This window comes from Caretta caretta, chromosome 12 (assembly GCF_965140235.1).
Source record: "Caretta caretta isolate rCarCar2 chromosome 12, rCarCar1.hap1, whole genome shotgun sequence".
Taxonomy (NCBI): domain Eukaryota; kingdom Metazoa; phylum Chordata; order Testudines; family Cheloniidae; genus Caretta; species Caretta caretta.
Genome location: NC_134217.1, coordinates 36336741 through 36360624, shown reverse-complemented (window position 1 = coordinate 36360624; position 23884 = coordinate 36336741). Strand labels below are relative to the sequence as shown.

The following is a 23884-nucleotide window of genomic DNA, read 5'->3' as shown; positions in this document are numbered from 1 at the left end:
CTGAAAGGTGCAGGTCTTCCTTTAAGCACTTCCATATTGCAGCAATGGAATTTCACTGGAAATGCCCTTGCTCTTCTCCCGTGCAGTGTGATGGGAGGAACAGGTGTCATCAGTTATTTTGTGGTTATTTATGTTAAACAGGTACTGCCAAGTTCACAATCCTCACAAGATCCACAGAGATAAATCCGAAAGGTAAAAATAAGGCCAAAGAGATGAAACTAGCTGCAGCCCAGAAATTCAGCTTCTGGGTAATGACTTGATTTCTAGCAGGACTGAAACCGCAGCCCTTTAGTTCAAAACAGCAGCTCACAGCAATTCATAGGCCAAATGGTGTAATTACAATTGAAGCTGTCAAATGGTGACCAGATGGCTTTATCTTTCACACCAGAGACCTAAGAAGCCTGTAGGTGTGACCTTTCCATATACTCAATCCACCTGCACAGTACATATGGTCTATTAAATTCGACATCCAGTCGTATCCCGTAATGTGCACCAAAGCCCATCTTTGAACTTCAAGAGTTTTGAGTGGAGTAGGCTAAAATTCACCACAGTGGTTCTCAGAGTCAAACAATATAGTGAGGGTTTCTTAAAAGCTGATCAGTTGACTGTTGGTAACAACTGTAAGTATGCCAGCTAATGTGAGTTTAACTTAAATGGCATGCTTCAAGACCCAAGCTGAGCACAGCTGGGATCAGGAAGGTATGTTATCCCCATGTTCAGCATTAAAATGATACATTACAGGGTTTATGCCCCTCCTCTGAAGCCTCCTAGAATGGCCTCAGCTGGGGCAAAGACACTGGACCAATGATCCTATCTATCAGGCTGTCTGTCGGCCTATGAAAAAAGAATCATGCAGCACAAGTAACCCAGAAATTCAAATGCTGGATGACAAACGTTCCTGAGAAGTAGAAGAGCAGACTACTGAGATGGTGCACTCTGAACCAGGAGGAAGAGATTAGAGCCCTAAACCCTGTCAGAAACAATTAGGGTCCTAAAAGCAGAGAAAAGGATTAATTTCTTTAATCTCACAGTCCCCTGAGTGGGAGCTATCATTAGCCAGCCTTCCTCAGTTTACAGACTGGAAAACCAAGGCAGAGCTTAAGTGACTTGCCCACAGAAGTCTAAGAACTCAGGTGTCCTGACTCCAAATTGGAATGCCTGTCTAGGACATTGCCCATCTAATGGGTAGACACACAGCATTACAAGAAGGTGGTATTAAAAATCCACCCAACAGACGGGCTCAGAAAATGACTGAGGTGGAAGGCAGGAGGTGGCGGTTGTGAAAAAGTCCTGGCCCTGGTTGAATCTAATTGGGAAGAGAAGGCTCTAGTCAGGATATCACAAGGAGAAAGTTCTGTAATGTTCCATGTCAGTTGGACTATGGAGAGGCATAGATCTTGCAGCAGGCCTCAGATTAAAGGAATATTAAATAAGGACTTTAGTTTTGATGCTGTCTGTTAATCACAATTATTACATCTGTATGCAGGTGGTCGGACTTATATACACAATCTCCATCCCATCAGAACCACCACCCAAGACTGATATGAGCTGTGTCATGAGCTCAGTCGTGTCCTTTAACTCCTATTATGTAATAGCAATGGAGAATCAGAGACTCTTTCTTCTAACACTGTACAAGGAACTTTATGAGAATAAGGAAGTTATCCCTAAAGCAATTCTTTCTTCACTGTGCAGCTTTTACCTAAAATCTCCCTCAGTTCCCACCTGCTATAAATTCAAAGACATAGTCATCCCCTGCTGTTCTCTTATGAGAAACATGCATTCCTTTTAGACCTAGGGTTACTTGTGTCCCACAGGTTTCAGAGGAACAGCCGTGTTAGTCTGTATTCGCAAAAAGAAAAGGAGGACTTGTGGCATCTTAGAGACTAACCAATTTATTTGAGCATAAGCTTTCGTGAGCTACAGCTCACTTCATTGGATGCATACTGTGGAAACTGCAGAAGACATTATATACACAGAGACCATGAAACAATACCTCCTCCCACCCCACTCTCCTGCTGGTAATAGCCCATTCAAAGTGATCACTCTCCTTACAATGACAGGTTTCAGAGGAACAGCCGTGTTAGTCTGTATTTGCAAAAAGAAAAGGAATACTTGTGGCACCTTAGAGACTAACCAATTTATTTGAGCATAAGCTTTCGTGTCTGGGGGGGGGGGGAGTGAGAAAACCTGGATTTGTGCTGGAAATGGCCCACCTTGATTATCATAAAAAGAAAAGGAGTACTTGTGGATACAGACTAACACGGCTGTTCCTCTGAAACCTTGATTATCATACACATTGTAAAGAGAGTGATCACTTTGAATGGGCTATTACCAGCAGAAGAGTGAGTTTGGGGGGGGGGGGGGGGGGAGGGTGAGAAAACCTGGATTTGTGCTGGAAATGGCCCAACTTGATTATCATACACATTGTAAGGAGAGTGATCACTTTAGATAAGCTATTACCAGCAGGAGAGTGGGTGGGAGGAGGTATTGTTTCATGGTCTCTGTGTATATAATGTCTTCTGCAGTTTCCACAGTATGCATCCTATGAAGTGAGCTGTAGCTCACGAAAGCTTATGCTCAAATAAATTGGTTAGTCTCTAAGGTGCCACAAGTCCTCCTTTTCTTTTTGTGTCCCACACAAATTAGGAGGATAGGCAGTAGAATAGAGAGGAAAACTGATGGAACTAGCACCAGCAGGAGAGTGAATTTGTGTGGGGGGGTGGAGGGTGAGAAAACCTGGATTTGTGCTGGAAATGGCCCACCTGTTGATCACTTTAGATAAGCTATTACCAGCAGGACAGTGGGGTGGGAGGAGGTATTGTTTCATATTCTCTGTGTATATATAAAGTCTGCTGCAGTTTCCACGGTATGCATCCGATGAAGTGAGCTGTAGCTCACGAAAGCTCATGCTCAAATAAATTGGTTAGTCTCTAAGGTGCCACAAGTCCTCCTTTTCTTTTTGCGAATACAGACTAACACGGCTGCTACTCTGAAACCTGTCATGATGGAACAGTAATCTCACTGTTTTTTATTATTCCTATAAATTATTTAGCTCTGCCATATTGAATGCTGAATCTTAAGACTGAAGGGTTTTTTATAATCTAAAATACATAATTACATTTCTTTTTCTTTAAAGAAGTGCCATGCATACCTATGGTGCCACAGAAGAAAGAACTCCAAGGGACATGGCTATACATATATGTTTGTGTATGTGCATGTATGTATATATTCTCACACACACACATCCAGACACACGTGTGTGAAATGCAGCTCTCTTTATTGTGGCATGTACCATCTATTTAACAGCACACAACAAAATTTACACACCAGTTTAATACAGGCATTGAAGAAGAATATCTTATCCAATAGAAGTTTCAGGGGAATTTAAGTAAGCAGAATTTAATGACCCAAATTCCTGGAATTTGCTGTGAGACAAGGTTAACCCTAATAGTCTTTTTTTTTTTAATGCTAAATTAGCGTATGACCTCAAAAGAGCAGCAAGCTACTTAATAGGATGTTCGTCTTTCAGAAACATTCACAGTTGTGTTGGCAGAGCATCAGTGCACACACTTAAACCAAAACACTGCGAAATGACAAACATAAGAACATAACTTTTGCAAAGGATTTTAAACAGACCAGGAATATTACAGGTTATATAAAAACACTTTACAAGACATAAATAGTTACCAAGCAAAAACTGAGCTCAGTCACAGACAGAATGGAAATTTCACTGACAATTCAGGAAAAAAAAAGCTGATATACAGAGCCAACCTTTTAGCTTGTGGATGGATCAAACGAGAATTGTTTCTCTGCGAGTTATTACAAAGGATACTTCAGAATCAAGAGCACTGGAATTAGGGCTGAAAAGAGCTCTGTAACGTCTTGTTCATGTGGGTAGCACTAATCAAGCCCCAAAGTGTCCAGTCTCAGGGGTCAACAGCGAGGCTTTCTTTAGGGTTAGAGCCACAAAGATGTTGCTCTGAATTTGCCTGATGTAACATACAATTAACAGAACCCTTGTTTGTTTTCACTGTTTTGCTGTTTTTTTGTTAGATTATTTAACCTTGAACTGGAAAATAAGATACTAAAAGTCTGATCCTCAGATGGCATAAATTGTAACTAGAATGAGTCATGACAATTTACACCAGTTGAGGAGCTGGCTCTAATTTTTTAACCCATACAGAATGGTGGAGTCTCACTATAGGGATAATCTGTTCATATTTTCAAAGAGCATGTCATCTAACCTCAAGCTGTATTTGCCTGCCTGAGAATGAGTATATAGAGAACAGAGGGAATAGCCGAATCAGCACATCTGCATCTCAGGCAGTTTCAGCCTGCAAAAAGGAGACCAGAGTCGATTTAGAAGGACAATCCCAAGTGCCTCGATTCAGTGTAACAACTCACATGCTCAACATAAAATGCAAGATTAAATGCTTTGCTGAATTGGGGCCTGTTGCAATGTCAGTGTAGATGAAGGCAAGGAGGATTGTTCTGATATGCCCCAAGCTACACACTTCTGAACTGGGCTTGAGGGGCTTGTATCCTAGAAGTAAAGTGAGTATTTTCTACCACTGCTCTACAGTGGTTACTACTAGGTTGTCTTTTTGTCTATGTGCACCACCAGATCTTGCAACTGACCAGTGCTGTAATAATGTCTTTACCAGAAATGGTTCATTCACGGGGCACAGTGAAACAGATGCCGTGGAGCAGTGATACTCAGACCTCAGTGGTTCAGGAGTCAAATTAACATTATCGAAAAGAGCCACAGTCGTGTGAATTCATTGTTTCATTTTCTCTAGTAAATATATATATTTATACTACATATTCATATTTAAGCAGTATGACAGGGGAAATATTTAGTATGTGTATATACTATATATATATATATAGGTTTCAGAGTAACAGCCGTCTTAGTCTGTATTCGCAAAAAGAAAAGGAGTACTTGTGGAACCTTAGAGACTAACCAATTTATTTGAGCATGAGCTTTCGTGAGCTACAGCTCACTTCATCGGATGCATTCTGTCATAAATATAAAGGGAAGGGTAAACCCCTTTGAAATCCCTCCTGGCCAGGGGAAAGCTCCTCTCACCTGTAAAGGGTTAAGAAGCTAAAGGTAACCTCGCTGGCACCTGACCAAAATGACCAATGAGGAGACAAGATACTTTCAAAAGCTGGGAGGAGGGAGAGAAACAAAGGGTCTGTGGGTCTGTCTTTGCCGGGGATAGACCAGGAATGGAGTCTTAGAACTTTTAGTAAGTAATCTAGCTAGGTATGTGTTAGATTATGATTTCTTTAAATGGCTGAGAAAAGAATTGTGCTGAATAGAATAACTATTTCTGTCTGTGTATCTTTTTTGTAACTTAAGGTTTTGCCTAGAGGGGTTCTCTATGTTTTTGAATCTAATTACCCTGTAAGATAGCTACCATCCTGATTTTACAGGGGGGATTTCCTTATTTCTATTTACTTCTATTTTTATTAAAAGTCTTCTTGTAAGAAACTGAATGTTTTTTCATTGTTCTCAGATCCAAGGGTTTGGGTCTGTGGTCACCTATGCAAATTGGTGAGGCTTTTTATCCAACATTTCCCAGGAAAGGGAGGGGTGCAAGTGTTGGGAGGATTGTTCATTGTTCTTAAGATCCAAGGATCTGGGTCTGTAGTCACCTAGGCAAATTGGTGAGGCTTTTTACCAAACCTTGTCCAGGAAGTGGGGTGCAAGGTTTTGGGAAGTATTTTGGGGGGAAAGATGCGTCCAAACAGCTCTTCCCCAGTAACCAGTATTAGTTTGGTGGTGGTAGCGGCCAGTCCAAGGACAACGGGTGGAATATTTTGTACCTTGGGGAAGTTTTGACCTAAGCTGGTAAAGATAAGCTTAGGAGGTTTTTCATGCAGGTCACCACATCTGTACCCTAGAGTTCAGAGTGGGGGAGGAACCTTGACACATACCGTGGAAACTGCAGAAGACATTATATACACACAGAGACCATGAAACAATACCTCCTCCCACCCCACTGTCCTGCTGGTAATAGCTTATCTAAAGTGATCATCAAGTTGGGCCATTTCCAGCACAAATCCAGGTTTTCTCACCCTCCGCCCCCCCCCACACAAACTCACTCTCATAGTTTATATATATCTCAGTAAAATGACTAACCAAGCATTATTAGTTTATCAACTACTGTTGATCAATTGGATAGTAAAAGCATCCTGATTGGTTAATAACTTAGGGTGATTAATAATTAAATCATGCAGAGTTTTAACATCATGTGCTGCAAAGAGCCCCGGGAGACACATTAAAGAGCCACTTGAGCCTCACAAGCCTCAGTCTGAGTCTCACTGGAGCATAGAAACCTTTTGCATACAGCACATGTTCATCAACCTGGAAAAAAACCCCAACACTCTGATATGTGGTCATCACTGTGCTAAACTGCAGTGAGATTTTATCTGACTGGCACTGAAGATTTCCCACTGCTTACATTAAAAGCAGCTTTTGATGCCAGAAATGAATATTACCCTATTACATAAAGGATTCAAAAGCTCAAGTGCTTTCATGTACAGCTAATCTATCCAAACAAAAAATGTTTCTCAAAAAATTACTACAATATTTTTATAACAAACCTCAGTCAAACTCAACTCTGAATAAACATAATACCTACTTTATACACTCTTTTTTTTAAAAAAGTGAGCTAAAATATTTTTCACTTTCATTCCTCAGCTACTATCTTCTCTCTAAATTCATGCTGGCTACATACAGGATCCCAGCTATTTTTGCATTTGACAGTAGTTGTACCTTGGTAGCATTTTGATTGATACTGACTAAAGTTGATAATACTTTCAGGTATGTTATTACCATTATAATCAGTTTATTTCAGGTGTTTTGATGATACCCCTTTTAGACAATGTTTTCCGCTAAAGGGGGATGTGGTAACAAAATAACCAAATGAACTGTTAATGATCATAATGTAACTAATATTAAGGGCCTGATCCTGCAACAGCATGAATATGGGCAGAATCCCATTGACTTCAGGGGCACTCCACACTGGCATGGAGTTCTACCCATACATATGCCCTTACAGTCTAAGAATATTGCCACCTCCCTAGCATTGTGATTAAAACTGACCTCTGTGCAGTTACTCCAGACTTACAGAAATGTGACTTGCGGCAGAGTTTGGCCCTTTATTATTTTTTTCTGATCTAGTCTGGCTGTGGAGAATTTTTTCTTGTATTTGTGAGCATTTATTTAGACTCTCATTACTGCCTAAGACCAAGAATTGCATCTTAAATGCCCCACACTACAAACTTTTACTCCCAGAAGTTTTGTAAGTGTGGTCCTATAATGAAATGAGGCCCAATTGGTTCTCTCCGCACGGGATGTAAAACTAAACAATTTGCAGACTGTCACATACATTAAATAGCACAGTATTGGATAAAAAAATGATGATGCATAAATAAAGAAGATGCTCTTGACCACTTACAAAGTTCATGTGCACATATCTATTAGGGTAGAGTAGTAATTATTATTATTATCATCGTCATAGGCTGCAATCAAAGTCAAGACTTCATTGTGCTAGGCACTGTACAAAAGCTATAATTCACATCAAAATGTAAGTGATTTATGTCTGCATCTTCTAAGAGCAAATTTCTTCAGTTGCTAATTTTCTTTGAACTATATATATCAGATGCTGTAGACTATAATTTACTGATACCTGAAGCATGTATTTTAGGATAGTGCTTTCATAGGCTACCGTGGTCCCTTTTCCAAATCCTTGAATGTTTCTGCTATGGATCTGATTCTGAATTCCTGATGCAGGCAAAATTCAGCTTAGTGGGCGGGTTATGTATATGTTCTCTGAGGGTGAGCTCCAATGTTTTTGACTTTGATATCAGTTTTCTTCCAGCGAGGAAAAATATACGTGTACCCACATCTTCGTTGACTCCCATGGAACTATACCTGTTTACACTAGTTGAGGATCCGGTCTGCAGTTTCTTCCCATTTGTGATATTCCTCGACACAAAAAATGAAATCCTGGTTTTGTTGTTGTTTTTAATTATGCTGACTGTAAAACAACAACAACAATAATAATCCTGGCTGATAAACATGTGGTTTTTGATGAATGATAAAAAAAGGTATTGTTCGAAAAAAGACAAGATGATTAAATCTATCTTTTAAAAAGAAAACAGTTACACAAAACTTCTATTGTCTGCAATCGAATTTGCCCATCCCTTTGTGCTGAACTCAACTAATGTGTTTGATGTGACAGCATTAGGCACTTCTGTGGCTCTTCTGGCACTTTAAACGCTCCATTTTGGAGATCAATGTTTACTTGTTTTGTTTTTTCTTATATGGTTTTGTCTGACTGTGGTTCTCTCTCTTGGCATCAGTCTTTTGTTTTCCACTCTGAAACTGCCATGAGAAAATTCTTGGTTTGAACCTCTACAGTTTAAACATCACAATATGATATTATGAAATAAATCTGGTGATCTTATAGATTCCTCTGCAACCCAAAAGGAATAAAAGTTACTTTTTCTTTAACAGATCACAATGTATGTTAATAGTGTACAATTGAATTAGGAATATCCGACATGGACTAGGTCCCTAGAACTAAAGCTAAACTTATTTTTATATACATTTTTATTTGCCAGCGATATTTCAGATGTTTGTAATGCAATGACTCCTAGCTAATATTAAAATGCAACTGTGGACATGAATGTTGAAAATAATAGTTCTTAGAGTTTAAAGATCAAAGGTAAGGGAATGGAGACTATATTCATTTTCACTGACTCAACATGGCTGTTGTACACCACTCAATTTAAAGATAGCTTTTGCTAATTTTCCACTGTCAAAATAGCCTAAATATTTAATCATGTAAGAAACACAAGAAATCAATACTTGTTATTAAAGGAGCTCATAATAAATCAGCCTTCCTAATTCTACCAAAATTTCAGTTGATGCAACTAAGGTGGATTAAATACAATAAAGTGATATATGAACTTATATATGATACATGGTTTCATATCCAAAAGTCAGAATCACTTTTTTGGAAGGAATTTGTTTTTTAGCATTGAAATGTTGCTTTTCAGGATTTTCAGCCCTCGGCAAAAGTAAGCATTTTACAATATCTGCTAAAACGTAACATTTCTGATATTGTTTCCAGCTTATTAGTTTGTCAAAGTGTACAGTTCAGTCTTCAGTGTGAATTCATATTTTTCTGAATCAGTACTAGAGAAAATCCCTTTAAAGTGATTTTGGTGAGATTAAAATATACATTTGGGTTTCTTCTGAAGTGTTTTCCCAAGTTTAAAGGTGAAGCATGTCCTTCAAATAAAATAAAACAACATTAAAAAGTTTGCGGTTCCTTGACTGCATTCCAGTCAATGGAATTTCACCAGTGTAAATGAAATCAGAATTAGGCTCTCTACTTTTATGATTAATATGGACTCCTGCCTTGGAAACAAAAGAGTTAGAACTCTATTCAAGTGAAGGATATTTAAAACTACAAAATTGGATAGCCTACAAGATATATTAACATTCCCAAGGAGAAAATACTGATGTGAACAGAAAATGTCTCCTTCCTAATGGATTTATACTTAATCCCCCCCCACACTTTTTTTTTTTACAATTTAAAATGACATTTGCAATCTTTTCAAACCCAATCTTATTTGCATATTTCTACATGTTGATATTTAAACTTTAAAGTATATGTTTTTTCATAGTGATCTTATATCTTTTAACCATACTGGATGATATAATATAATACACAGTTTGTATTTATATGGCACTTACATGTCAAAACATTCTGAATATCTCACAAGAATAGGACAGAATTATCTTAGAAATAGTAACATGTGCCCCAAACTTTGGAAAATAGGAAAGTCTTAATATTGTATAAGGGCATAGTATGTATTATATTATATTGTGTTTTACTGATATATCATGTTTTATTAGTTAGTATACAGTCAGCAGTGACATTATTTCATCATCATTTTCATTCTATGGCAAGACAATATTTTATGTGCTGTCATAAGCTAGTTAAGGAGAGAGGCCATTTATACTCTTTTTTTTTTCAATACAGAGACAGCTGATACAAATATTAAACCATCTGTTAATAAAGCAAATTGTATTTTAAGTACATAATAGGTGCTGAAAAGATAAATATGCTGTCAATTGCAGTGCAAATAAAAGCCCCTACAGTATAACTTGATCACTGACAGAGAAAGTGAACTATAACTCTTCCCCCGGCCACGACTGCAAAAAGTAGCAATGCCATCTAATGGACAGCACAGGGACCTCAGAACCAGCAAAGCAGAACTTTTTCCTGATAAGAATCTGTGCCCAGATTTAAAAGCTTTAAAACAGATTTGCAAAGCAAGAGTTTAAATGGAAGAATAACAAAATACTGTAGCAAAGGCTTCACAAATATTTTGATTTCCTTGCTGTATGTCAACGCTTTAAATGAGTATTATTGTTCCACCCTATCCCTGTCACATATATTCACTCAGAAATGGTGAGTGTGTTTTTTACGATTGTTTTATACTAAAAGCATTTCTACTAATATTTATCTCCCTAGTAAAAGTTCCCATGTTTCATATTCGACAAGTAACTTCAATAACAGGATACACACAAATTAATGAATATACAAGCTCATACACATTCATATTCACAGATATGCATACACACATACACAATCATCCTCCTAGGCACATATGTGCAAACACATACATGCTCATAGTGTGCACACACCCAATCACACTCCCTGACATGCGTGTACACACACATACATATTCATAGATGGAGACAAACATTTTCATGAAGAACTGCACATATTGATCAACATGTGCCTGTACATACATATTTATAGGCATACACACACACACACATCCACACTCACAAGCATGCCTGGACACAAACATGTACTGACTCACACCGAATCAAATTCTGCTGTCAGTTACACCAGTACAGTATAGTAACTTCACTGACTGCAATGAAGTTATTCTGGATTTACCACAGGGTAACAAATAGAATTTGACCTAGAGTGAGTGTTAGGGTGAAATCCTGGCTGTGCTTTTCAATTAATTTAAATGGAGCCAGACTTTTTTACTCTTAGTGACTTTAAATTCCTAATGACCTTCACATAATTTCATATATACAAATACTAACCAGCTTAAATTTGCTCTACTCTGTCCCAGATACAACTAAACAAAGCACTATTTCTCTGTGAGTCACAGAGATTTTCCAAGCGTCTAATATTTTCCTCCACTTTATTCCGTTAGGACCAGCTGCAAAGCTCCCATTGATTTCAGTGGACTTTGGATCAGGCCCGTGTTCTTCTTCAAAGTCTGACCTGCTGCGGACATGTTAGAACTCATTGTTGATTTAAATTATGAACACTATCCTGAACAACAGAGTTTGAAGAAAAATCCATAGCCATTCTTTAAATTTTGCTATGATTATTCCAGGATATTTTTAACCCCTCCATTTTTGTGTGAATTAAAAAATATTAAGAAATGAAACACAAAGTATAGATTTATAAAAAGAAAAACAATTTAAAATACATACATACATACATACATACAAGGGAAGAATAAAATATTTACATCTGGACCCAGCATATAATGTAAAAATATCTTTGTGGAAATCTCTAATATTCTCCAGAAACTTGTCCCCCAAAACAAGGGTGGGGGATATATTTTATTTTTGTACCTATATTCTGAGGGTTTGTTCTATCTTTAATCAATCTGAAGGGGTAGGATGTAAGTGTGGAGTAAAAGACAGCAAACTGATTGTTTAAAAATAATTTCTAATACTGTATAAAATAAGCCTCCACTGTTGCGACAAAACATGATTAGGGAAAGCCAATGCATTGCATAAAATAATTTGTTTCCAGTCATGCATCTGCCCAAGTTACTTTCCTCAGGGACAGGCAGTTTTGCTAGGATTCCTGCAATACACACACTGGGAATGTGGGGTGGGAGATTTTAGAATGTCCCTGGCTGAATGTGCAAACTCCAAGCTTGGAGAGGAAGAGGGAGGAGGGTTAGAAAGGGGCTGAAAGTGCAGAGGTAAGAGAAAGGTCCAGTACGTACAGATTGATGAGTCCAACAGCCCCCAGTCTCCGCTGGTCTCTCTCTCTCCCTAAGGCAAGTCAAAAAGGAAACGCGGTTCTTTTGCAGAATCAGAAATGAACCATCAGGAAGTTGGCAAAATCGCTAACTAAACAATCAATCGAGGAAATACAACAATTTCACAAAGATCGTGCATTTTTCCAGTGGGGGAGTAATCAAGATATTATTTTGGGGGAGGAGAGGGAAGACATCGGAGGTTGCAGGACTTTCCTCTCTCTGGCGGCTGGCCTAAGGTCGTAATATAAAACAAAACTACAGTTTACAAACGTGCAGAGAAGTGATCACACAGTTTGCGGGAGCCTAAAACTGAACTCGCTTTGCTAAACACAACAGCCATTCGGCTTTGTTCGGTCCAAATCTGCAAACTACTTGTTCACTTGAACACAAAAGATTCCTCGTTTGCTATTAAAACGTTTCTCAGTCGGTATTTCAAGAGGTAAACTCATCTCCACCGGAATGGCAACACAGAATGCTATAAAGTCCTTGATTTGCGTTGGTTTATAAATAGTTTTCTTCCAAGTGTGGTGTCCCATAATCGGTTGTAAATGTCATTGTCTCTCTCTCAGGGAGGGCAGAGAAAGAATTAGAGCCATAAAACATAGTCTAATGTCCCTGTGGTCCCTGAGACCGGAGTAAATCCAGAGCAATTCCATTGTTTTTAGGGGTTGCTCTGGATTTACACCAGTATAAGTGATAGAAGAATTTGGCCTTAGGTTATAAAAGCAGCTGGCTTCACTTGAACTCCAGGCAGAAGCTGTAAAGAATTTGTACATTACCAACTGGGAAAACACGCCTGGAATGAATGTGCTGGGTCACCAAAGACAAATGGTTGTTTGTTGATTTTTAATTTACAAACACACACAAAGAAAGCAAAAGTGCAGTGACACATGGGAGCTGGCGTGGCTCGAAACAAGCCCAGACTGTCAATTTCTTTGTAAAGAAAAAAATACCGAGATCAAAAGAATTTCCCCCCTTCTCCCCCCCACTCCCCCGGAGTTAAAACATAGCTTCTAACACGTGCAATGCGTAAAACTCCATTCAAAGGGGCTATTTTTCATTCACGAGGAGCTGGAGTAAACAAGATGGAGACTGAAACGCATTTTCTGTGACTGTGCCCTTAAAACGTGCATTTGGATTCACACAGCGCCTGACCGAAGCGGTGATGACCTCCCTGATCTTTCTACAGGTTCCTCACAAAGATGTTTCTCCTTCCCCGCCCCCCTCCCTTTATTTTTAATTTATTTTTTTCCTGTTTCAGACTGTATTTCGAACTGCTGGGGCTAGTTTTTATGACTGAAACTAAAACATTAGCTACGTGGACAGGACTAATCATTCCACCGCCAAGAAGTTTCTGTCCGCAACTGGAAAGCCTGACCCACACTCAGTGGGGAATCAATTCATTTTTCTATGGGACTTTTTTTTTCTTAGCAAATGTTCGTATTGGGCAAACTAACGAAATAGCTAACAGGAGGCTTTAAAGAGGATGCCTGCTTTCCTGATAGATAATCGATGCTTGCATCCGATGGATCACACAGGAATGCCCTCAACCCCCCGCATTCTAAGGGGGGCCTCAAAGCGAATGCTTTGGAAAGCTCGGCGAGGTATTGATAAATGGCACTCAAATGCAACCGAGATGTATTTCAGCCGAGATCTTTGGAAACAGAGGGCTAACTGCCTCTCTCCCTGACTTCCTAACCTTCAAGCAGTTGCTCGATGCGGCCTGACCATACCAGCCTAGTTCTCCTGTGCTCTCTCGCCGTGCATTGCCTGCTCACACGAGCTCCAAAAAACAGCGGCATGCCGGTTTGCAGCGCGCTCTGTCCACGGGTCTGCTGGCCTGCAGATAAGCCCGGACTCCGTGACCCTGAGAGCTTCCTGCTAAAAGCAACACAACTTTATCTAGACCTATACTGTATATTTAATAAAGAAAGGTCTTCGGCAAGTTGGCTGCGGTCCACTCAGCCCATGGATGAGTTGGCTCTATAAGCAGGGACTCGAAGATTAACGCTGCTGTTGTAACCTCATATAGAGATCTGGGCCTTAGGAAAGCTTTAACTGCCGATGATCTATGGGTTGCATAACAGGCCTTTTGTTTGAAGGGTGACAACAGATCCGACTGGAGCCTTCTGCCATTCCCAGTCCAGTTTAGCAAAAAGAACAGGAGGACTTGTGGCACTTTAGAGACTAACAAATTTATTTGAGCATAAGCTTTCCTGAGCTGCAGCTCACTGGACCTCAAAAGCTTCCCAGGCTTTCTACAATGTAAGCGAGGGGGAGGCGGGACGGGAGCCTTCACCATGAATATGTCCCCCCTCCCCCACCTGGGAGGTCACAAGTCCGATTTGGGTGCCACAGATCAGAAGAAATCATGCCCAAACTCGGGCGAACTTTGTATGGATGAGCTCTTTAATCTGGCAGCTGGGTAGCACTCCTACCAAATGGCAGAGCTACCTGCCGATCAGGTTTGATAGCAGACCCTGGGATATTTAACAATAGCTTCTTATTGAAAGTGTTAGGTCTCTGGGAGGGAAAAAAAAACCAAAACCAAAACCAGCGGAGCCAATTGCAAGTGCAAAGTAATCGAGCGCACAGGGGTTGCAGTTAAATTATATTAATTCAGCTCTGCTCAAGCAATGTATTTCTGGAAGAGGGAAAAACGCTCTCAGAATGGCTGATTCATTTGTCTGAGACTAAAACTCTCACCTGCCATCCTCTACCTGGGACTTAATGTTGCTCCCCTTGAAGTCAAAAGGCGCTTTGCAATTGGCATGAAACGGAGCAGGGGCTGGTCCCTTTTAGTGAGTCTCAAACTATTTATATTACAAACTGTGGTCGGGGGTGGGCTGGTTGGTTGTTTTTTCCCCCCGATTAACCAGAATAAGACCAACCTGTGGGATCAGTGAAGAGCTGATCAGATCAAAAATATCTGGAAGAGGAGAATGCCCATCGGGACTGGGTATATTCTATATACATCCAGGGCAAATTCTCTTCATATACCAGTCAGACCTACCACAGACTACAGCCATTCTTCACTGTCACCTTTCCTGCACCACAGCGAACCTGAAACTCCACAAAGAAATATTTATGTAGCCAAAAATACACTGGAATCAAAACAACCCAAAAAGGCAGATTTCTCCTCCCCCCCCCCCCCCAAGATCTTTAAATAGCAGAATATTTCCTCAGTTAAGGATTTTTATTCCCAGGTCATTTTACACCCTTGATCTCCATTCGGTACATTCCTCCTTTAATACATGATCTGCTTATTCCTGAACTGTTCCCACAACCCTTTCAGAGGAATGCCCGAAAACGCTGGCGTTAACACATTGTAATTTAAATTCGATTTTCTTTTATTTCATTACAGCACCTACGAGAGAGAAAGCGATGGTGGTGCTGTAAGTGCCGTGTAAAATCCGCAGTACATGCAATTGTAAATTACAGCAGATCTGGGTTGGAGGACCCGGCAAACCCAAATGTCGCCAAAGCGGGGCGTGTACCTTTATGAGACACTACACACTGCTGCTCCGGACACTTTGGAGACCTCTGAAGTCCCTTCATTAGAAACCATTTGACAGGCGAGGTCACGGTACCCCGGAGGCACCCAGAAGTTGGGAAAGCTAGTTTTAGTAACCTAATGAGGTGAGCGCACACACGAATTTATAAGAAAAAAATGAAGAAGCAGAATCAAGCAAAAGCAAGAAACTGCACTGAGTTGATAACACCTGGAGAGTTGTAAATGCTGGATACAAGGGGCTCATTATATATTTGTCAGAGTAGGATTTTTTTTCCATGCTTCAATTTGATAGTAAAATAGCTTTAAAAAAATTAGATCATTCAGTTACCATTGTAACTGACAGGCACCCTACAATCCCCTCTGTGTTAGTCTTTTCCTCTTTTATTGTGGCCACTTGAACTATATAATAACTCAGTCATCTTTCTGAACAAAGGGGACATCTTACAACAGGAATGGATAGTCTGTGTGCTTTAGCAGAGGGGTTTATATATAACGTGATGTTTCCAGTCAAAAGTTAATGAGCCTAATGACTTATATGATAGGAAAGGGCACATTTAAAGGGCAGTAATTATACTGTAGTAGGCTTGGCTTTATTTTTTTAATAAGTATGCGTATCACTTGTACAGGGCATTTATTAAACGACTTTATTCAAGGAAGTCGGTAGAAAGGGAGCAAACTCAATTAGTTTATGTTTATAGCACGTGATTAATACATTTCTGGCTTGCAAATAAAAATTTCCTTTCCCTTGTTTTTGTTGCTACTGTCTACATGGGAAAGTAAAATATGCCTATCAGATCGTGCATATTAAAGATAACAATGATATAATGCCTTGCTGAGATGCAAAAGGGGGGGCAACAACCCCAAATTCTGCATTTAGTTCAATAAAAAAAAGTGGCAACAGCGCTTAGAAGAATTTGCCTAACTGAAATATTTCGTTCACATTTATTTGGAAGTTAAAATACTTCCTCTTCCTATTAATAATCGCTTGTAGGTAAGTAAGTGATTTGCAGTAATTCAATGGTAAGATTGACGTGACATGAACAAAATGTAAATATTTGTGAATATACAACTGAGTACAATTGTACCCTTATTCCTCAGAGTAACAGGTTGTTGTATTTTACTTCTGATGGTATTAATACTACTTCCTATCGGCTGTGTACAGGGGGCTGGTGTTTATTTTGCCCTTTTTCATTCTATTCATTTTGTACATTGCACGGTTGTGCTGTTCTTTCCACGTGCTTCCACAAATGGATATTTCGTTTCCTTTTCTGTCCGCTTTTCATACTTAAAAATAAAATAAAATAATAAAAAGTGGAACAAAACCTGGTGACTCAGTACATTATTTCTAGGCTTTCCTGGAGGAGGATTTAGAGAGAAGAAAAGAAAAATACATTCTTTCCTCTTGTCCTCTCATCTTCTCTACATATAGCCCCACTACTCCTTTAATGAGGCATTAGCCTCGTGGAGCTCAGAGGAAAATTACTTCGGGATATTTTTTTTTCCTAGCTGTGATTTTAGGCTTTTGTTTCTGCAACACAAAGAAAGTTATTTAAGGAGGATTATTTTCATCCACATCAGTTTTCGTCTTGTGATTAGTCCCATCGTCGGTTTAAAAAGAGCGAGGTTCAGCTCTCCATCCTATATGTGGATAAACCTTAGTCACAGCCTAATCGCTCCTTGTCAACCTGTATTATGCATTTAATTCCTAACACACACTTTGAGACCATAAAAAGTGCTTCAGTCTGCCACTAGTTTAAATTGATGTGGACAAGCCCCTTCTATTATCAGCTGGCTGCTAACTGCTGAAGTACTTGTTTATAACAAGAGACCCTGTCTTACACTAAAGCCAACATATTGGTGTCTTCTCAGGCATGGCTTGCTCCCTACTTAGAGATAATCATGATTGTGCTGAGCATAATGGGGTGCAATAAACTCAGTAGCAATTGTTAAATAAGTGTGTGGACTGTAAAGCTAAGTGTTATATCCTTTAGATAAGGGCTTATCTATACCCACAGTTGCTTTACTGGCATATAAGGAGACCAGAGATATTGGGCTGCTATAGGAAAATATTTCCCTAGTACCTTTCAGATGTTAGAGATCTTCATTCATTCATTCTAAAGCTGCCAGGATAAGTCAATTTCTCATTTACGGGGCTAAACTAGAATGATGCTAACTGAAGGTTAACTTGGATTTGATGGTTGTTTATAGGAAAAATGAAGCATTGTTTTAATTAAAGTGCCGTTTCTGTGTATGATCGACAGTGAAACTGAACACTTGACAAACAAATGTGACTGATTGTAAAATACAATAGTCTAGTTCATATCCTGGGATCAACATGGCTACAACAACACTCTAAATTTTAAAATATCAGGCTGTTGAAGAAGTAAAGATCTATATTTATTCCAGGAAAATGCTTGTCAGAAAGGAGGGCGGATCAAATCAAATTTAAGGGCCCAATCCTGCACATTCTTGCTCATGCCGGACCATGCTAATGGTCCAACCCTGCTCCCACTGAAGTTGGAAGCAACTCTGCTGGTGATTTCAGTGCTATCAGATTTGGACCTTTTCCCATTGATTTCTGGCCTCATGTGATGGTGTCCAACATAGGACCTAACCACATCAGCCACACCATCAGGGGCTCGTTCACCTGCACATCTATCAATGTGATATATGCCATCATGTGCCAGCAATGCCCCTCTGCCATGTACATTGGCCAAACTGGACAGTCTCTATGCAAAAGAATAAATGGACACAAATCTGACATCAGGAATTATAACATTCAAAAACCAGTAGGAGAACACTTCAGTCTCCCTGGTCACTCAATAACTGACCTAAAACTGGCAACTCTTCAACAACAAAACTTCAAAAACAGACTCCAACGTGAAACTGCAGAACTGGAATTAATTTGCAAACTGGACACTCTCACATTAGGCCTCAATAAAGACTGGGAATGGTTGGGTCATTACAAAACCTAAACCTAATTTCCCCCATACCAATTTTCCCCTACTGTTACTCACAACTTCTTGTTTGAAATGGGCCACTCTCATTACCACTCCAAAAGTTATTTTTCTTCCCTTGGTATCCTACTGTTAATTGAATTGTCTCGTTAGACTGACCTCACACTTGGTAAGGCAGCTCCCATCTTTTAATGTATTTATACCTGCGCCTGTATTTTCCACTCCATGCATCTGATGAAGTGGGTTCTAGCCCACAAAAGCTTATGCCCAGATAAATGTGTTAGTCTCTAGGGTGCCACAAGGACTCCTCGTTGTTTTTGCCAGAACAGCTTAGCTTCCTACCCAAAGCCTACCAATAGGATAATCCAGTACCACTGGAAGGTAATGTCAGTTTTGCCTTTAACTTCAGTGGAATAGACTCAAGCCCCCAGTTTCAGGACTCTAACAAAAAAACAGCCTCATTTCATCCTAGTCTCTCTTACCTGATTGAGGGCCCATTCTTTGCAAACCTTCCTCGCTTCAGTGGGACTACTTGTATGAGTAAGGCTTGATGGATCAGGCTACAAAGGCCCCATCCTATGAAGTGCTGAGATCCTGCAGGGTTGTAGTTAATCACCTAATATAATTATTTAATTGTGTTATTTATTGTTGTGGTTAATTCATATGTAATCAGTGTGTGATGAACAGATTGAAGTTGTAGATAGAAGTGTGAGAATATGTAAAATAATATTATCGGGGTATAGGATTGATGAGCCTATATTATTGGTGAGACCGTGTTAGGTATATAAGTAAGGTAAGGCTGTAAAGTAAGGCCTCCAGGCTGGTGGTCTGAAAAATTCCAGCTGAGCTTTTTCAGGCCTTAGGCCTGAAAAAATATGACATCACTAGTTGACCCAGGGGTAAGCCTGTACCTGTAAAATTGCAAGATTATAGTAAAAGATGTGTTGATGGGTGATGTTCAGGAAAGTATGCCACTTTAGTGTACCTCAAGATGCCTGATTGTAACATCACAGGAAATTCTGCAATGACTGCAAGTTACCAGGGGGATGTATTACATAAATGTTAATGAAGATAAGGGGAACTAAGAGGAGAGTCTATGAAAAGAATTTATGGGGTATGGAAGTCCAGGTAAGGGGAAAAGGGATTGGAATCCTCATGCATATGCATAAGCGTTATGGTGGTGAGTGTAACACGGAATAAAAGGTGTCTCCCAGCATGAATAGGGAGGAAGAATCCATCAGAAGACCCTCCACAGATGACCACCTCTTGCAAAATCCACCCATTGCTATGGTACCCTTGGGGATGCGAGTATGAAAACACTGATGCTGGAAATCTTATGGTATTGTTCCATCTTCATTTATGTATCTGTTAGTGTGGCACTGATTATCCGTATAGTCAGGTTTTTAATAAGGGAAGATTGCTAATTTATGAATATTGTTGTAGTCACTGTTATCCTTCCTCATGTGCTCCTAGAGTCTCCAGACCTAATGATATTTCCAATAGTGGTTCTTGCCTTGCTAATAGGGAGTGGCATGGGTTACTCTGGTTTAAAATACCATTAGGAATATCAACCCAGCGGTATTATAAAGGCTACAGTGTTCTTTGACTGCAGTGCAAACTGAGGGTGCTCAGTACATGGCAGGACTAGGCTGTATGGCCCAGCTCCTCATCAAATGTATGTAGGCTCCTAACTTCCATTGATTTAATGGAAATGACTCTAAATCAATGGAAGCTGGGAACTTAAATACCTATGAGGATCTGGGCCTAAATGCCTAGCTCATCAAAGTGTGTTTTAGCCCAGCATTCCATGGGTTCCCATCTGTTATCTCTGTGTTTACCTAACACTCTCATTGCAGCAAGCCAAAATGATTAACTGCAAAGATTTAAAAGTCATGGGTTTTCCTGCCTAAAATGTTATTCCCCAGGGCCTCTGACAGCTTTCCGTAAACAACATCCCCATTTTGCACCCCTTCTGCATTTGGTCCTGGCAAAGGTGTTAAAAACAAATGGATAGCCTACTAAGTAGTTTATTGCAGTCACTGGTTTGCAACATACAGAACACCCCCTGCTTCTTAACCACATTGGGCTGCATTAACTCTCTGCCTGCCATGAGAGCTCCATCTATTTCATATATTTCTCTTTTAGAAAATGGAAAAGAAAACGAAGCGAGCCATAGATTTTTGTGCCACTCAGTATTTCATACTGTAATTGCTGACTTGTGGAGTGTGTTGGAAGCCAGCAATAATTCAAAAGGCCCCAGATGATTTTATAATTTCTTTTGCTTATGCTTTCTAAGAAAGGAGTCCAAAATCAAATCAACCCCCACCTCCCCAAAAATCAGGTCTTCATAGTTGTGTTTTTGAAACACTAGAGAGCTTGCAGAATGGGCAAATGGCAAGGGGCAAAAACTAGCAAGGAGAAAAGATGAAAACAGAAAAAGACAAAGGGAAGGAATGGTATTTGCCCTTAAACACCACCTTTTTCCCAGTGATCTCACAACAAGATGAATTAAACACTAATTAACACCCAGGAGGTAGGGAGTATAATAAACTTGTTGACTCATTGCTGGATAAACTGCCATACCTCCTCCTCCTAAATGAGCTGTAGGGAAAAGATTGGGCTATGGCCGTTTAAGGAAAGGCAGTGACACAACTTGCCACCCCAGTTAATAGTGGCAAACACTTTTGTCCACCGGCTAAGGACTATATGGCTAGTAGATGTATTCAGAATATAATGCAGGCTGCCTCCAGCTGCCTGTGCACTTCTCTAAAAGCATCACCCTCTAGAGGAGATAGTGGGTATTTCTTCTTTACTTGAAACTGCTGGGAGATTTACTAAATAGTGCATGCAATTTAAATCCTCAAAGCATAATATTGAAACATCGGGAATGAAGCAGCAAGTTAACACAACCTGTTTTGTTTTTAAACCGTCATAATGTACAAAATGCAACAGAGACCCTGTACCTTTGTCACCCTATGCATCGGTCTAGAAAAAAAACAAAGCATCTTTTTGTGTCTGCAAGGAAAGATTTTGATACGTCTGAGGCATTTTCCAACCATGTAGATTAACAAACAATTCCAACTAGAAAACAAAGTACTGAGGGAAGGTTAACGTGCTCAATACTGTCATAATTCTTCCCAGACCTTATTAAAACCAATCCCTTCCTGCTAATTTCTGAATATTCAGAACCCGTGGTGGGCAGGGAGTAGGGGAATGGGACATAAAATGATAACATTAAATCACAAACTTCCTGTTGCCCATTTTGGTTCCCAGATTAATAAAACCCTTCAAACGATGCAAGTTTTCAGACTCTAGTGGCTCTATACTTCAATGGTGTGAAATTTAAACAATAAATAAACACCCGGAACAGCTTCCAGTTGACTCTTTAGAGGCTTACAACTAGTCGTCCTTTTTAATTGGCCACTATTAAATTAGGAGCATGCAGGGTTATGAAAATTATGCCCAGACTTAAAGTGATGATAGTATCCCACTACTTGGTTAAAATTAAATTATAATTTAAGATTTACAAGCAACCATTTATTTATTTAATATCCAGAATTGTTTATTTTATTAACACATGTTGTGCCTATGTCAAGTGGGAGAGGGAGAATACTTAAGAATTGTCATCTTTAGAGCGTCTAGCTGAAAAAATGTATTAATATTCAAATAAAAGTCTTTAAAAGCAGCAACAACTTAGTCATTGAGTTCCACACGTGCACAGAGCACCAACTTTCACTAACTACTGTGAATACCCAGAATAGCAGCGATGATTCAGTTCCATGGCAGTACAATGTTGGTAAGCAAATGGATGTCTTTCCAAGAGGATCTTGCTGTCCCACAGCTCTAGGTCAGTTAGAGATGGGTTTGCGCCAGAAGAGTCAGATCAAGACTTGGATATGAATTTGTCCAGAGTTCAAAGGTGCTCAGATCGGGTGGGTTGATACCGGACCTGCTGATAAACAAGTAATTTGTCTCTCAGCCACGCATGGTATTTGTAATACTCTGTCCATGGCACCTGCCTTGAATGTGGAGGACATATTCCCCAGGACTGACAACATTTGTTTACTCCACAAGCACATGGCCTTAATTTTACCCCTGGGCCCACGTGATGGACCAAATTCCAGTTTTATTGCAGCTGTGCTGTTGGTGTCCTGCCGAGAGCCAGCTCAGGCTAGTCCATATGGAACAGCAGCCAACACCTGATAGCCCACTCCCCTCCATCACATTCTCTATGACCTGCTGGGCTGGTGAAAAAAGGAGGCAAGACTTAAGCAGTCCACCCTCCTTCCTGAGACTCCCTACTGGACCCTGGCTGAAGTCACCTAGCAGCTAAAACCTAAGGGACCCTCTCAAAATTCCCAAGTTGCAGTATGGAGGTGGCAGCAGCGTGACAAAGTGGGACTCACCATCATGGGGCCTCCTGCTGGCCGTCCTGGGAATTAGCTCTTGGTCCTTCCAGTCCGCCTTCAGCTAGCGGTGTCACGCCTGCCGTCACAGCTATCTCTACTCTTTGGACCTGCGTCGCTCCCTGGACCACAGCGTCCTCGTCTGGGCACGGTCCTCCAGCTGTGCCCCCACTCCAGCATCTCCCCATTTCCAGGCGACTGGCAGTCCTTAGTCCCGCCACTTGCCTCAGTGGCCAATTGAAGTCCAAGGTCCAGCCCCTCACCTCAGGGGCAAACTGCAGTGTGGATACTGGCCACTCTCCTCATTGGCAAGTGAGGCGCACGAGGGGCAACCCAGGCCCACCTGCTACTCTGGGTCCCGACTCAGGGACCCTATAGCTGGCAGCCACCTACTGCCCTCCTCCAACCTGCTGCCTATTTTCCCTGGGTCACTTCCCCTGTTGTCCTAGCATCCTCTCAGCCCTTGTAGTGAGGCCCCAGCCTGGCAGTGGTCAGGCAGCATGCTGCTGCCCCTGCCCAGCACTGCTCTATCTATGGCACTTCTTCAGACAACCATTCCTCTGCCCTTGCCTTCCAGGGAAAGACTCCCTTCTGCTCTGCTAAACAGCCCTTTATATATGGCCCTTGCTGGCCCCGATTGGCTGCTCCAGCAAGCCTTCCTCCTGTTGGTGGGCTCAATAAGCCCTTTCCTGATTAGTGGGTTCTGCACAGCCTCCCTGGTGCTGCTTTTAACCCCTTCTTCTCCCTGTGTAGGGCAGCTGCCACACCACAAGCAGTGAGTTTGTGAAGGTGCCCCATTTAAGTTAGGATTTTGCTTCTCTGTTTAAGACTACGTCACATACTTTTATTTACATGTCATTTTGCTTTGCTTTGTTTAGCTAAAAACAACATGT

At 40.5% G+C, this 23884-nt stretch overlaps 1 long non-coding RNA gene across 1 annotated transcript in view; it reads right to left on the bottom strand.

Moving 5' to 3' along the window:
- The window catches only part of LOC125620802 (uncharacterized), a 110024-nt gene extending 97373 nt beyond the window's left edge, over window positions 1-12651 (bottom strand). The window contains exon 1 of the long non-coding RNA XR_012664601.1: window positions 12079-12651. This is a non-coding gene — a long non-coding RNA (uncharacterized LOC125620802). The remainder of the gene's footprint in view (window positions 1-12078) is intronic.
- Between the last annotated feature and the right edge of the window lie 11233 nt (window positions 12652-23884).